Here is a 14,687-nt window from a genome sequence, read left to right as displayed (position 1 = left end):
GGGCAACGTTGAAGATGAACAATAATTAAAAATGCAGCTTCACTGTATTAATTAGTGCATACATTATTTTGTTTGATTTTTTAGAGAAGGTGGCTGTGTGAGTTGCATTGTTATCATTACATTCAACAGGTTAAGAGAGAACGAGAGTGAAAACGACAGAATTGATACAGATGCTACTCCAAGCACTCAGAAACACAGCATTACTTTACACCTTATGGAGTATAGAAATGTGTCAGTTGAGCACTCACACGCATTCCGAACAACATCTAGCGAGCCCAAAGAGTAACAAAACCTTCCAAATGTAGATTGTAAAATAAGTTAAATAATGTCTTTACACTTAAAGAAACTGCTCTCTGAATCCCTAGCAATGTACTTCATTGAACTCGAGAACTTCTTGGTTAATTTTAGTCTCACCCCAGCATCTCGCTTACTTAGTGTTGCTAGGAAACCCTGGGGCACTATTTGAAGTTGCACTGGCGCTTTCTTTCTGGACTAGCCTGGCTAACGTTCACTTCTTCTTGGAGGCAGCATGTATAAAAGAAACATGATCAGCCAACCAGCTTTCTGAAGACTGTGTAAGCAGTTTGGAGTCAGGGCATTACTGTTTACTGGCAGCAATGTCTGGTGTTTCTGTTGTGCTTTAAGTACCAAGCAAACATCTATTTAATCTACTGTGAATGTTTCAGAAAAGCCAACATCCACATTGATTGAATTGGACAATTCATCTAATGAAGAACTACTTATTATTCCTTATAGTGCAACATTCTTGGCTCGTTGATGTCACGCGCCACCCACTCAGTACAATCTATTTTGCAGGAACAACCATTACCTCAATAACCTTTCATCCGTGTTGAGGAAGAATGAAAGATGTATCTTATGTTTGAACAGGGCCCACATACCAACGTAATTAACTAGGCCTCTGTGTGGCGGTACAGAAACAGATCAACAATCAATATTCACTAATTAGCCGGAGTGTACAGTTTGTGCCTACTGCCTAAGGTGGATGGCATAAAGATCGTTAGAGCTTCAAACTGTTTCATAACCAGGAAAATGGAGCGCAGTGACCTTTAACACACTTCTGTGCCCTATTTTTTAAAATGTGAAACACAGCGCAGTCCTGTACAGTATACTCCATGGATTCTGCACTACTTTACATTGTTGGCATTTCAGGAGTTATTCTGATGTGCCTGTTATGTGAACCATGGACATATGGTATAGATGTGCATGTGCTTGCAGTTGGGTAAAAGGTACATTGCAAAAATACAAACAACTCATAGAGAACTTGAATACCAGCTCATTAGCAGAGTTAGTAAGCGGTCTGCGAGTGTCTGAGAGAGAACGAGTGTATGTTGTGTGTCTGTATGCATCACAGCGACAAAGAACTTGAATGCCAGCTCATTGAGGAGCCTTGGCACATTCCAGTCTCTTTATTAAGATGATATGTGGCTTGTCTGTTTAAAAAAACTATGTTTGCGCATTAAATGTGTGTGTGTGTGTGTGTGTGTGTGTGTGTGTGTGTGTGTGTGTGTGTGTGTGTGTGTGTGTGTGTGTGTGCGTGCGTGCGTGCGTGCGTGCGTGCGTGCGTGCGTGCGTGCGTGCGTGCGTGCGTGCGATCTCTCCCTTTACAGAGTCTGAGTGGCAGAGACAAGGGTTGGGAGTTGGGAGGTGCATTTGAGAGCCCACTGAGTACCCTTCTACTCTTTTCTCTTTGGATTCAGGGAACCCAGGCGTGTGTGAGAGTTTGTGTGTTTGAGTAAGTGTGTGTGTTTCTGGACACTGGGTGCAAATCTGTCTGTGTGTGTGTGTGAGAGAGGGAGAGAGCGTGAACCTGAACTCTTTTTGATTTAAAGCCCTCCATTTGAGTGGCTGAAGGAGCATTTTGTTCTGCTCTGGTATGCAGAAAGCTCCTTGACGCAGTAGCCACAGCTCCCAGGCCTTGAACCTGAGCTGAAGAATCACACAAAGAACTCCATAATAACAGTTAATCTTCATAAAAACTTTAATGGTTACCATGGCCTCCAATTCAGTTGTTTCTTGAAAGGAATAACATTCCAAGTTCACATCTCCAATTTTATAAGTAAAAGTCGACAAAAATATGTCAACATTAGTTGTAAATGAAATATGGTAGGATTTTAATACCATTACAAACATTTGTTAAAAACATAGGATTCGTAGAGGTAATATTCGGCTTGTTTACATCTCGCTGCTAAAAGTTTTTTTAGTTAAGTCATGCTTGAGGCCATGGTGTGTGAGGGAAAAGAATGAACAACTAAAACCACAACTTGATAAGAAATATATATATATATATATATATATATATATATATATATATATATATATATATATATATATATATATACATTAATGGGTGTGCCCACATGAATGGCTTAATGGAACCCTGGCTTTAGAGAGGGAAGATTATGAAAAATGGTAATGAGATACGACCAGGGCTAGTGGTGTGCTGCACTTACATCGCCCACCATGATCAACAGTGACAGTCATCGATCCTCAGTCTCTCAGTTCACGCATTATTGGCACTCGGTTGTCGATAACAATGCTGGTGTCGTGCCACAAACCCCTGGTGTCATGGAAACCACGTGCCAAGGCAGTGAACCAAATAAATGAGGTGGATGGGTGTGAAGGGGGCAGGGGAGACGATGATATCTTTAAACCCTGTCTGTTTTTTGCAATGTGACCTCATTACTTTAATCCCAATGGGGAATACAGTGTTAAAGCAACTGCAGAGGATAATGGAGAAATGTGTAGAACTGTGTCATGTAGTGAGGGTTATGCTATTCTTTATTCTACAGTTGAATGTATTTACAGAGTATTTCGTTATTGGGTGAAAGTCTAGAACATTCTATTCCATGGCCTTAGTTCTCTCTTGTTTGGAATGGCATTTTAAATGTTCCAATACTTTAAAAAAAAAATACAGTACCAGTCAAAAGTTTGGACACGTCTACTAATTCAGGGGTTGTTCTTTATTTTGAGTATTTTCTACATTGTAGAATAGTGAAGACATCAAACCTATGAAATAACACATGTGGAACCATGTACTAACCAAATAAGTGTTAAACAAATCAAAATATATTTTATATTTGAGACTCTTCAAAGTAGGCACCTGTCACGATCGTCGAAATAACATTCAGACCAAGGCGCAGCGTGATATGGGTTCCACATCTTTTATTTCGTGAAACGCACAAAACAATAAAAAATTAAAAAAACGAAACGTGAAGCTATGGAGTGCTCACAGGCAACTACACATAAACAAGATCCCACAAAAAAAACAGTGGGGAAATGGCTGCCTAAATATGATGCCCAATCAGAGACAACGCTAAAGAGCTGCCTCTGATTGGGAACCATACCAGGCCAACATAGAAATAAAACAACCTAGATTACCCACCCTAGTCACACCCTGACCGAACCAAAATAGAGAATAAAAAGGCTCTCTATGGTCAGGGCGTGACAGTACCCTTTGTCTTGATGACAGCTTTGCACACTCTTGGCATTCTCTCAACCAGCTTCATGAGGTAGTCACCTGCAATGCATTTCAATTAACAGGTGTGCCTTGTTAATTTGTGTAATTTCTTTTCTTCTTAATGTGTTTGAGCCAATCAATTGTGTTGTGACAAGGTAGGGGTGGTATACAGAAGATAGCCCTATTTGGTAAAAGACCAAGTCCATATTATGGCAAGAACAGCTCAAATAAGCAAAGACAAATGGCAGTCCATCATTACTTTAAGACAGGAAGGTCAGTCAACCCGGAACTCTTGGGCTCCCGAGTGGCGCAGCGGTCTAAGGCACTGCATCTCAGTGGAAGAGGCGTCACTATAGTACCTGGCTAGAATCCAGGCTGTGTCACATCTGGCTGTGATTGGGAGTCCCATAGGGCAGCGCACAATTGGCCCAGCGTCGTCCAGATTTGGCCGGAGTAGGCCGTCATTGTAAATAAGAATTTGTTCTTAACTGACTTGCCTAGTTAAATAAAGGTTAAATTAAAAAGTTTCTTCAAGTGCAGTCGCAAAAACCATCAAGTGCTATGATGAAACTGGCTCTCATGAGGACCGCCACAGGAAAGAAAGATCCAGAGTTACCTCTGCTGCAGAGGATAAGTTCGTTGGAGTAGACTGCACCTCAGATTGCAGCTCAAATAAATGCTTCACAGAGTTCAAGTAACAGACACATCTCAACATCAACTGTTCAGAGGAAACTGTGTGAATCAGGTGGTCGAATTGCTGCAAAGAAACCACTACTAAAGGACACCAATAAGAAGAGACTTGCTTGGGCCAAAAAAACAGACCAACGGACATTAGACTGGTGTAAATCTGTCCTTTGGTCTGATGAGTCCAAATTTGAGATTCTTGATTCCAATCGCCATGTCTTTGTGAGACGCATAGTAGGTGAACGGATGATCTCCGCATGTGGGGTTCCCACCGTGAAGCATGGAGGAGGAGGTGTGATGGTGTGGGGGTGCTTTGCTGGTGACACTGTCAGTGATTTATTTAGAATTCATTGCACACTTAACCAGCATGGCTACCACAACATTCTACAGCAATACGCCATCCCAACTGCTTTGCGCTTAGTGGGGCTATCATTTGTTTTTCAACAGGACAATGACCACAAACACACCTCCACACCATCACACTCTACACACAGAGACGCGTACAAAGCTCTCCCTCGCCCTCCATTTGGTAAATCCGACCACAACTCTATCCTCCTGATTCCTGCTTACAAGCAAAAGTTAAAGCAGGAAACACCAGTGACTCGGTCTATAAAAAAAGTGGTCAGATGAAGCAGATGCTAACCTCAGGACTGTTTTGCTATCACAGACTGGAACATGTTCAGGGATTCTTCCGATGGCATTGAGGAGTACACCACATCAGTCTCTGGCTTTATCAATAAGTGCATCGAGGACGTCGTCCCCACAGTGACTGTACGTACACACCCCAACCAGAAGCCATGGATTACAGGCAACATTCACACTGAGCTAAAGGGTAGAGCTGCCGCTTTCAAGGTGCGGGACTCTAACCCGGAAGCTTACAATAAATCCTGCTATACCCTGCAACGAACCATCCAACAGGCAAAGCTTCAATACAGGGCGAAGATTGAATAATACTACACCGGCTCCGACGCTCGTCGGATGTGGCAGGGATTGCAAACTATTACAGACTACAAAGGGAAGCACAGCCACGAGCTGCCCAGTGACACGAGCCTACCAGACGAGCTAAATCACTTCTATGCTCGCTTCGAGGCAAGCAACACTGAGGCATGCATGAGAGCATCAGCTGTTCTGGACAACTGTGTGATCACGCTCTCCATAGCCCACGTGAGTAAGACCTTTAAACAGGTCAACATACATAAGGCTGCGGGGCCAGACGAATTACCAGGACGTGTGATCCGGGCATGTGCTGACCAACTGGCAGGTGTCTTCATTGACATTTTCAACATGTCCCTGATTGAGTCTGTAATACCAACATGTTTCAAGCAGAACACCATAGTCCCTGTGCCCAAGAACACAAAGGCAACCTGCCTAAATGACTACAGACCCGTAGCACTCACGTCGGTAGCCATGAAGTGCTTTGAAAGGTTGGTAATGGCTCACATCAACACCATTATCCCAGAAACCCTAGACCCACTCCAATTTGCATACCGCCCAAACAGATCCACAGATGATGCAATCTCTATTGCACTCCACACTGCCCTTTCCCACCTGGACAAAAGAAACACTTATGTGAGAATGCTATTCATTGACTACAGCTCAGCGTTCAACACCATAGTACCCTCAAAGCTCATCACTAAGCTAAGGATCCTGGGACTAAACACCTCCTTCTGCAACTGGATCCTGGACTTCCTGACGGGTCGCCCCCAGGTGGTGAGGGTAGGTAGCAACACATCTGCCACGCTGATCCTCAACACCGGAGCTCCCCAGGGGTGCATGCTCAGTCCCCTCCTGTACTCCCTGTTCACCCACGAATGCATGGCCAGGCACGACTCCAACACCATCATTAAGTTTGCAGACGACATAACAGTGGTAGGCCTGATCACCGACAACGACGAGACAGCCTATAGGGAGGAAGTCAAAGACCTGGCCGGGTGGTGCCAGAATAACAACCTATCCCTCAACGTAACCAAGACTAAGGAGATGATTGTGGAATACAGGAAAAGGAGAACCGAGCACGCCCCCATTCTCATCGACGGGCTGTAGTGGGGCAGGTTGAGAGCTTCAAGTTCCTTGGTGTCCACATCAACAACAAACTAGAATGGTCCAAACACCAAGACAGTCGTGAAAAGGGCACAACAAAGCTTATTCCCCCTCAGGAAACTAAAAAGATTTGGCATGGGTCCTGAGATCCTCAAAAGGTTCTACAGCTGCAACATCGAGAGCATCCTGACTGGTTGCATCACTGCCTGGTACGGCAATTGCTCGGCCTCTGACCGCAAGGCACTACAGAGGGTAGTGCGTACGGCCCAGTACATCACTGGGGCTAAGCTGCCTGCCATCCAGGACCTCTACACCAGGCGGTGACAGAGGAAGGCCCTAAAAATTATCAAAGACCCCAGCCACCCCAGTCTAAGACTGTTCTCTCTACTACCGCATGGCAAGCGGTAGTGCCAAGTCTAGGACAAAAAGGCTTCTTAACAGTTTTTACCCCCAAGCCATAAGACTCCTGAACAGGTAATCAAATGGCTACCCGGACTATTTGCATTGTGTGCCCACCCAACCCCTCTTTTTACACTGCTGCTACTCTCTGTTTATCATATATGCATAGTCACTTTAATTATACATTCATGTACATACTACCTCAATTGGGCCGACCAACCAGTGCACCCGCACATTGGCTAACCGGGATATCTGCATTGTGTCCCGCCACCCGCCACCCACCACCCGCCAACCCCTCTTTTACGCTACTGCTACTCTCTGTTCATCATATATGCATCGTCACTTTAACCATATCTACATGTACATACTACCTCAATCAGCCTGACTAACCGGTGTCTGTATGTAGCCTCGCTACCGTATATAACCTGTCTTTTTACTGTTGTTTTATTCTTTACTAATCTATTGTTCACCTAATACCTTTTTTGCACTATTGGTTAGAGCCTGTAAGTAAGTATTTCACTGTAAGGTCTACACCTGTTGTATTCAGCACACGTGACAAATAAACTTTGATTTGATTTGATTTGTAAAGGTTATTTGACCAAGGAGAGTGATGGAGTGCTGCATCAGATGACCTGGCCTCCACAATCACCCGACCTCAACCCAATTGAGATGGTTTGGGATGAGTTGGACCGCAGAGTGAAGGAAAAGTAGCCAACAAGTGCTCAGCATATGTGGGAACATCTCCAACACCGTTCGAAAAGCATTCCTCATGAAGCTGGTTGAGAGAATGCCAAAAGTGTGCAAAGCTGTCATCAAGGCAAAGGGTGGCTACTTTGAAGAATCTAACATCTATAATATATTTTGATTTGTATAACACTTTTTTGGTTACTACATGATTCCATATGTGTTATTTCATAGTTTAGATGTCTTCACTATTATTCTACAATGTAGAAAATAGCAAAAATAAAGAAAATCCCTTGAATGAGTAGGTGTGTCCAAACGTTTGACTGGTACTGTATGGATACATATACATTGTATATATACATATATTGTATTTATGTATATACTGTATATATACTGTATATATATGTATATATATACTGTATATACTTCTATATTTCTTATAATTTTGTTCAGTGCAAGGGGAAAGTAAAGGAAGAATAATTAGAGATAATCAATTATCCACTTCTGAGGGTGGTGTGACCTTTTTTGAAGAATCATCCCTCAAAGTGGTCATTCCTGTGCTTCAAATTCCCCTTTCTCTCTTCCCTTTTGGTCAAAGGGCATTTGATTGGCTGCAGTTGAAGCTCCCTGTGAGCAGATTGGACACGGAGGAACTGACTGTTTATATCACACAGTGTTGTGTCAGTTTTCTGGAAACTTGCCTCAATGGGAATGTCTTTTGAAACCTATGAGACTTTAGTCGCACTGTTCTTTAGTCGTAGTGTTATTCGTTTAAATTTGTGTTGCTGTTCTTGTCCATTAAAGTTCTGTATTTTGACATATTGTAGGTTTTGTGTGGACCCCAGGAAGAATTGCTGCTGCTTCTTCAACAGCTAATGGAGATCCGAATGAAAATCTAATCACTGTGGATAGGCCTTTTCTGGCAACTTCAGAGCTTCTACATTTTCCTTTCATTTGTGGGACAGTTGAATCTGGGGCAGGACTCTGGAACTGGTCTGTACCCAAAATCATCCCCCCTTTCCTTTCCTCCCATGTCCTCTTGACCTTCCCTTTGAAGACAGAGACTTATTTCCTACTACTTGAGCTGGACTGACCAAAATGTTAACAAATAGAAACTAAATACTCATTGGACATTTGCAAAATTCTCATTGATTTCTGTCCTTGTTTTTTAGCAGTTATATGATGGCTTCTCCATCGCTTGACTCATGAAAATCCAATTATACAGCATGAGCATTAGACAATTCAATTTTGCCTATAATGGAGGCTCATCGGATGTCCTGAAACACCTTGGGAAATTGTTGATGTTGATATGCCTGTTGGATTTTCCTATGTAACATTATCCATGGGTGGAACTTAGGAGTCTGAACAGGATGTTTGTTAGCCATATTGACCAGTATACTGAACAATTTCTTTTGATAATTCCTCTATTATTTCTCATTGCAATGGTTTTTCTTAGTGCTCTCCTAACAATAGGCCTACCATTCATCTCTGAACCGTCCTCTCCAATGCTACTGCAGACAGGGCTATTTCCAGAGGCCCTAATGAGCTTGTGTTGTCCACTTCACTTCCCATATTGATCAGTGGAGATGGTCACTCGATGGTTGCTCTCTGCTGATCTGGCCAGGCCCAAGATCGATGATACCTAGTTGGGGGTAAAGCTTTTGGAAGTTGTTTTCTTACTTTTCTGAACGGCATGATTTTTCTTGGGAATGCATTATCTTCTGGTTCTGTCTAAGATGGTATTAGAGGCAAAATGATAGATCCATTGGCATCGAAAAATGAACATTTGCCCAGTGATGTATGGATATTGAGATAGAAGGAATATAAGTTTCCAAATGTTTTCTTAATTGGTCTCTCACAGGGGTCATTTGAGGACAGAGATTCATGTGCTAGGTTCTCCTGTGGGGACAGCCAAATAACTTTTATAGGTTCTAGATTTAACTTTTTTTCTAAGAGTGTAGTAGTACTTGTGATAAGCGTCAAAGCATTTAGAACCCCCCCCCCCACACACACACACACACTGCCTGCTCTCGAGTGTAAAAGTAATTTTATTAGTCCCCCTGGAAACCTACAATCTAACAAGTGAGGAGCAGCCTCTGCATAAATTAAAGATAATCCTGGCTAAATTATGCAAATGTATTCACAGGGGTAAAAGGGGGGAACATGGAAGCATGATATTGAAGTAGAGAATCTTGTTGCCAGTGGTTGAAACTGAAGAAAACCCAAAGGCTTGGGGTTGCCCTTTAAAGTATAGCTCTCTTTGTTATGTCTCAGGCCTGGGGAAATACTACACCAAACTCAATAAAATACACTCACTTTATGATCTTATTGTGGTATTTCCTCCCAACTGATCATTACCATAAAACCATCAATAAAATCCATTTGATTGAATGATGGTAATGATCTGTTTGAGGGAAAATCTTGATTTGTGTGGTCATTCAATCCTGTTTAAACAAATGGTGTATGTGTATCATCGGTCCAGACTTACAGGACCTGTCTGTCAGGTCTTATCTGGTGCTTTCCAAAATGTTCTGCCTGTATGTTTAGTTTCTAACCCCTTAGGCCTAATCTATTCAAACATGTGTGAACCGGCTCTGTGAGCTAATAGACTCAGAGTTAAGTGTCACATGAATTGTGATGGACCACCCCTCCCTTCCCCTCAATATTGAGGGAGTGTTAGCCATATTATTGAAACCCGCAGGCTTGAAGATATGTACCCCCCTCGACTGATGCTCCTGGATCCCCCCCATCACCCCCACCCCACACCTCAACACCCACATGCACTTGTCCCACATTCCCTGACTGCATTGTGATTTCAGGGTCACTGGTGATGTGCTAGTCTCCATTTCACCAGAGTTTAACCCACCCCTCTAAGTCAAGAGGTCATTGGCACTTCACAAAAAGTAGTCCTCCCCCAGCATCTCTGTTACTTAGCCTATGGTTTGTATTGGCTCAATGCTGCTCTTTGCTTTTCTTTTCTTACCAGCCATATAGCTAGCTCTTCAGAATAAATCTATACGTGTGAACCTAAAGTTTCCCAATACATTGCCGTTTTATGTTGTGGGAAGTAGGGGTGCTGAGGGTGTCGGAGATTTGAACGTGGCATCAGATTGTAAGTATGCCAGCTCAGACCCCATTTCCAGGGGTTTTATTTTTATTTCGCGTATAAACTTCTCCTGTGTGTAACGGCTTTCTTCCATAGGTGAAGGAGAGGACCAAAGTGCAGCGTGGCTAGTGTTCAACATGTTTAATAAAAGAACAAGTGAAACACTACAAACAACATACAAAATAACAAAACCTAGACAGACCTATCTGGTGCAGACAACCACAGAGACAGGAAACAAACACCCACAAAATCCCAACACAAAACAAGCCTCCTATATATGATTCTCAATCAGGGACAACGATTACCATCTGCCTCTGATTGAGAACCATATTAGGCTGGACATAGAAACAGACAAACTAGACACACAACATAGAATTCCCACCCAGCTCACGTCCTGACCAACTAAACACATACAAAACAACAGAAAACAGGTCAGGAACGTGACAGAACCCCCCCCTCAAGGTGCGAACTCCGGGCGCACCCCTAAAACTCAAGGGGAGGGTCTGGGTGGGCATCTGTCCGCGGTGGCGGCTCCGGCGCAGGACGAGGACACCACTCCACCACTGTCTTTGTCCCCCTCCTTAGCGTCCTTTGAGTGGCGACCCTCGCCCACGACCTTGGCCTAAGAATCCTCCCCAAGGCCCCCACATGATTTAGGAGGTAGCTCAGGACAGAGAGGTAGCTCAGGACAGAGAGGTAGCTCAGGACAGAGAGGTAGCTCAGGACAGAGAGGTAGCTCAGGACAGAGAGGTAGCTCAGGACAGAGGGGCAGCTCCGGACTGAGTGGCAGCTCCGGACTGAGTGGCAGCTCCGGACTGAGTGGCAGCTCCGGACTGAGTGGCAGCTCCGGACTGGGTGGCAGCTCCGGACTGGGTGGCAGCTCCGGACTGGGTGGCAGCTCCGGACTGAATGACCGCTCCGGACTGGAGGGCAGCTCATGACTGGAGGGCAGCTCATGACTGGAGGGCAGCTCATGACTGGAGGGCAGCTCATGACTGGAGGGCAGCTCATGACTGTAGGGCAGCTCATGACTGTAGGGCAGCTCATGACTGTAGGGCAGCTCTGGTAGCTCCTGACTGGCTGGCGTCTCTGGCAGCTCCTGACTGGCTGGCGTCTCTGGCAGCTCCTGACTGGCTGGCGTCTCTGGCAGCTCCTGACTGGCTGGCGTCTCTGGCAGCTCCTGACTGGCTGACGGCTCTAGCGGCTCCTGACTGACGGACGGCTCTAATGGCTCGGGACAGACGGGCGGCTCTAATGGCTCGTGGCAGACGGATGACTCAGATGGCGCTGGGCAGACAGATGGCACTAGGCAGACAGATGGCTCAGACGGCGCTGGGCAGACGGATGGCTCAGACGGCGCTGGGCAGACGGATGGCTCAGACGGCGCTGGGCAGACGGATGGCTCAGACGGCGCTGGGCAGACGGATGGCTCAGACGGCGCTGGGCAGACGGATGGCTCAGACGGCGCTGGGCAGACGAGCAGTGCAGGCGGCGTTGGGCAGACGGGCAGTTCAGGCACCGCTGGGCAGACGGCAGACTCTGGCCGGCTGAGACGCACTATAGGCCTGATGCGTGGTGCCGGAACTGGAGGTACCGGGCTGAGGGCACGCACCTCAGGGCGAGTGCGGGGAGGAGGAACAGGGCTCTGGAGATGCACTGGAAGCCTGGTGCGTGGTGTAGGCACTGGTGGTACTGGGCTGGGGCGGGAAGGTGGCGCCGGATATACCGGACCGTGAAGGAGGACACACGCTCTTGAGCATCGAGCCTCTCCAACCTTACCAGGTTGAATGATCCCCGTAGCCCTGCCAGTGCGGCGAGTTGGAATAACCCGCACTGGGCTATGCAGGCGAACCGGGGACACCACCTGTAAGGCTGGTGCCATGTACGCCGGCCCGAAGAGACGTACTGGAGGCCAGATACGTTGGGCCGGCTTCATGACATCCGGCTCGATGCCCAACCTAGCCCTCCCAGTGCGGCAAGGTGGAATAGCCCGCACTGGGCTAAGCACGCGTACTGGGGACACCGTGCGCTTTACCGCATAACACGGTGTCTGACCAGTACGACGCTCTCTCACTCCACGGTTAGCCCGGGGAGTTGGCTCAGGTATCCAACCCGGCTTCGCCACACTCCCCTTTAGCCCCCCCCCCCCCAAGAAATTTTTGGGTGAGCCTCTCGGGTTTCCAGACACTCTGCCTTGCAAGCGCCTCATAATGCCGCCTCTCCGCTTTTGATGCCTCCAGCTCCGCTTTGGGACGGCGACACTCCTCTGGCTCTGCCCAGGGTCCTTCTCCGTCCAGAATCTCCTCCCATGTCCATTCCTCCTTGTACTGCTGCTGCTGTTGCTGCTGCCCGTTGCCACGCTGCTTGGTCCGGGTTTGGTGGGTGTTTCTGTACGGCTTTCTTCCATAGGTGAAGGAGAGGACCAAAGTGCAGCGCGGCTAGTGTTCAACATGTTTAATAAAAGAACAAGTGAAACACTACAAACAACATACAAAATAACAAAATGTGCAAAAACCTAGACAGACCTATCTGGTGCAGACAACCACAGAGACAGGAAACAAACACCCACAAAATCCCAACACAAAACAAGCCTCCTATATATGATTCTCAATCATGGACAACGATTACCATCTGCCTCTGATTGAGAACCATATTAGGCTGGACATAGAAACAGACAAACTAGACACACAACATAGAATTCCCACCCAGCTCACGTCCTGACCAACTAAACACATACAAAACAACAGAAAACAGGTCAGGAACGTGACACTGTGTTTGCCCCCCATTTATTGATAAATCCCCCATCATAGAAATATTTCCTGAATCATATCCCCCATGATACCTTCCCCCATTTCCACCACCCATGGACTTGAAAACCCTCGACAAATTAAATGAACCCCCTCACAAAGCCCCCTAAAATGGTTTCATCCCTGTTTAGCTTTCACTCTACAGCTAGGCTAGGCAGTAGGCTTGTATTTGGGGTGATGATCTGTGAGATAACATTTGATTTACTTTGTGATTTGTCAAAAACGGTAAACAACTTGTCAAGTCATGTGTTCCGGTTCTTGTATACACTGTAACAAATACATTGAAGATTTGTAACATGCTGAAAAGTGGCCAAACTAAGTTCATATTTTTCAGGCAATGGGTGCAGCCATCTGACTTATTTGTGTTTTATAGTGAATGGCATTCTGGAATTAGGGAGTTTTCGCTTGTCAAACATGAACAAACATGGCTGCCATCTTAAAGAATTTAGCTCCTGTTAGCTTAGCTGACACATCTCTTTTCTAAACAATATTACATTTCTCCCTTGTGCTCACCAGAGATGAGATACATTGGAAACAAGTCTAGCTGTTAGGTCTCTAACTTATGTTTAGTTTTTTTGTCAGGGCAACCTGTTATTTACAGTAGACTGGTTTATGGAATGAGTTTGGCTGTATTCCGTGTGATGTTTGGATGGTGAAGTTTTCATTTATCTTTTACAATAAAAGGTCAAATTGAGGAATGAAGATGTGAAGACCTTTATTTCCCAGCAGTACAAAACATTGTTCAGAATGATGCTTTTCAGACAACAATGCTGTTTAGACACGTTTGTTGCGTCATACATTCTGTTGCTACTGTTCCAATCACATATTTGCAATGGTACGCTGCAGGGACCCCTCGACAATGACCACAAATATGTGATCGTACGTGTCAAAGGGTTAAATAAAATATATGAATAATATTATTAATTCACAAAAGTAGTGCACTGGGCCTTTACTAGTCCTGTATAAGCAGTCCGATATAGATGTCTGTAGCGCCCCCCCCCCCCCCCCCCCCCCCCCCAAATGCAGAATAGCTGCTTTGGCAAAAAAGATAGTTGTACAATTAAGAACAGAATCTTGCAGGATTCAATAGTTGGTATTGTAAGAGTTGTTGCCCTGACCCTTTCTCTGTGATCATCATTCTAATGGAATCCAGAAAGAACAAAACCCTGTCCTCAAACATTTACATCAAAAGGTGCAAAGTTATGGGCTAAGATACAAAACATCAAATTAAATATGTTTCTTGATCAAATAACATGGAAAACAACCACTTTTTGAGCAGAATTAATTGACCATCCTTATATACCACTTAATGTAAATGTACATTGCTGTATTGTACATAGGCTGGTCATCTAGGTTTGTACCTGTAGACTTTCCATCAGCATAAAGAAAAATAATGCACAATACAGTAATTGATTGAGTACATTGAGACATCAAGTGGTTTGTGAAGATGTGATGATGTGGCTCTGTTGGTAGAGCATGGTGCTTGCAG

Source organism: Salvelinus namaycush, chromosome 21 (genome assembly GCF_016432855.1).
Source record: "Salvelinus namaycush isolate Seneca chromosome 21, SaNama_1.0, whole genome shotgun sequence".
In the NCBI taxonomy this organism is placed as follows: domain Eukaryota; kingdom Metazoa; phylum Chordata; class Actinopteri; order Salmoniformes; family Salmonidae; genus Salvelinus; species Salvelinus namaycush.
The sequence above is the reverse complement of the archived record's forward strand: the minus strand, read 5'-3'. Positions refer to the sequence as shown.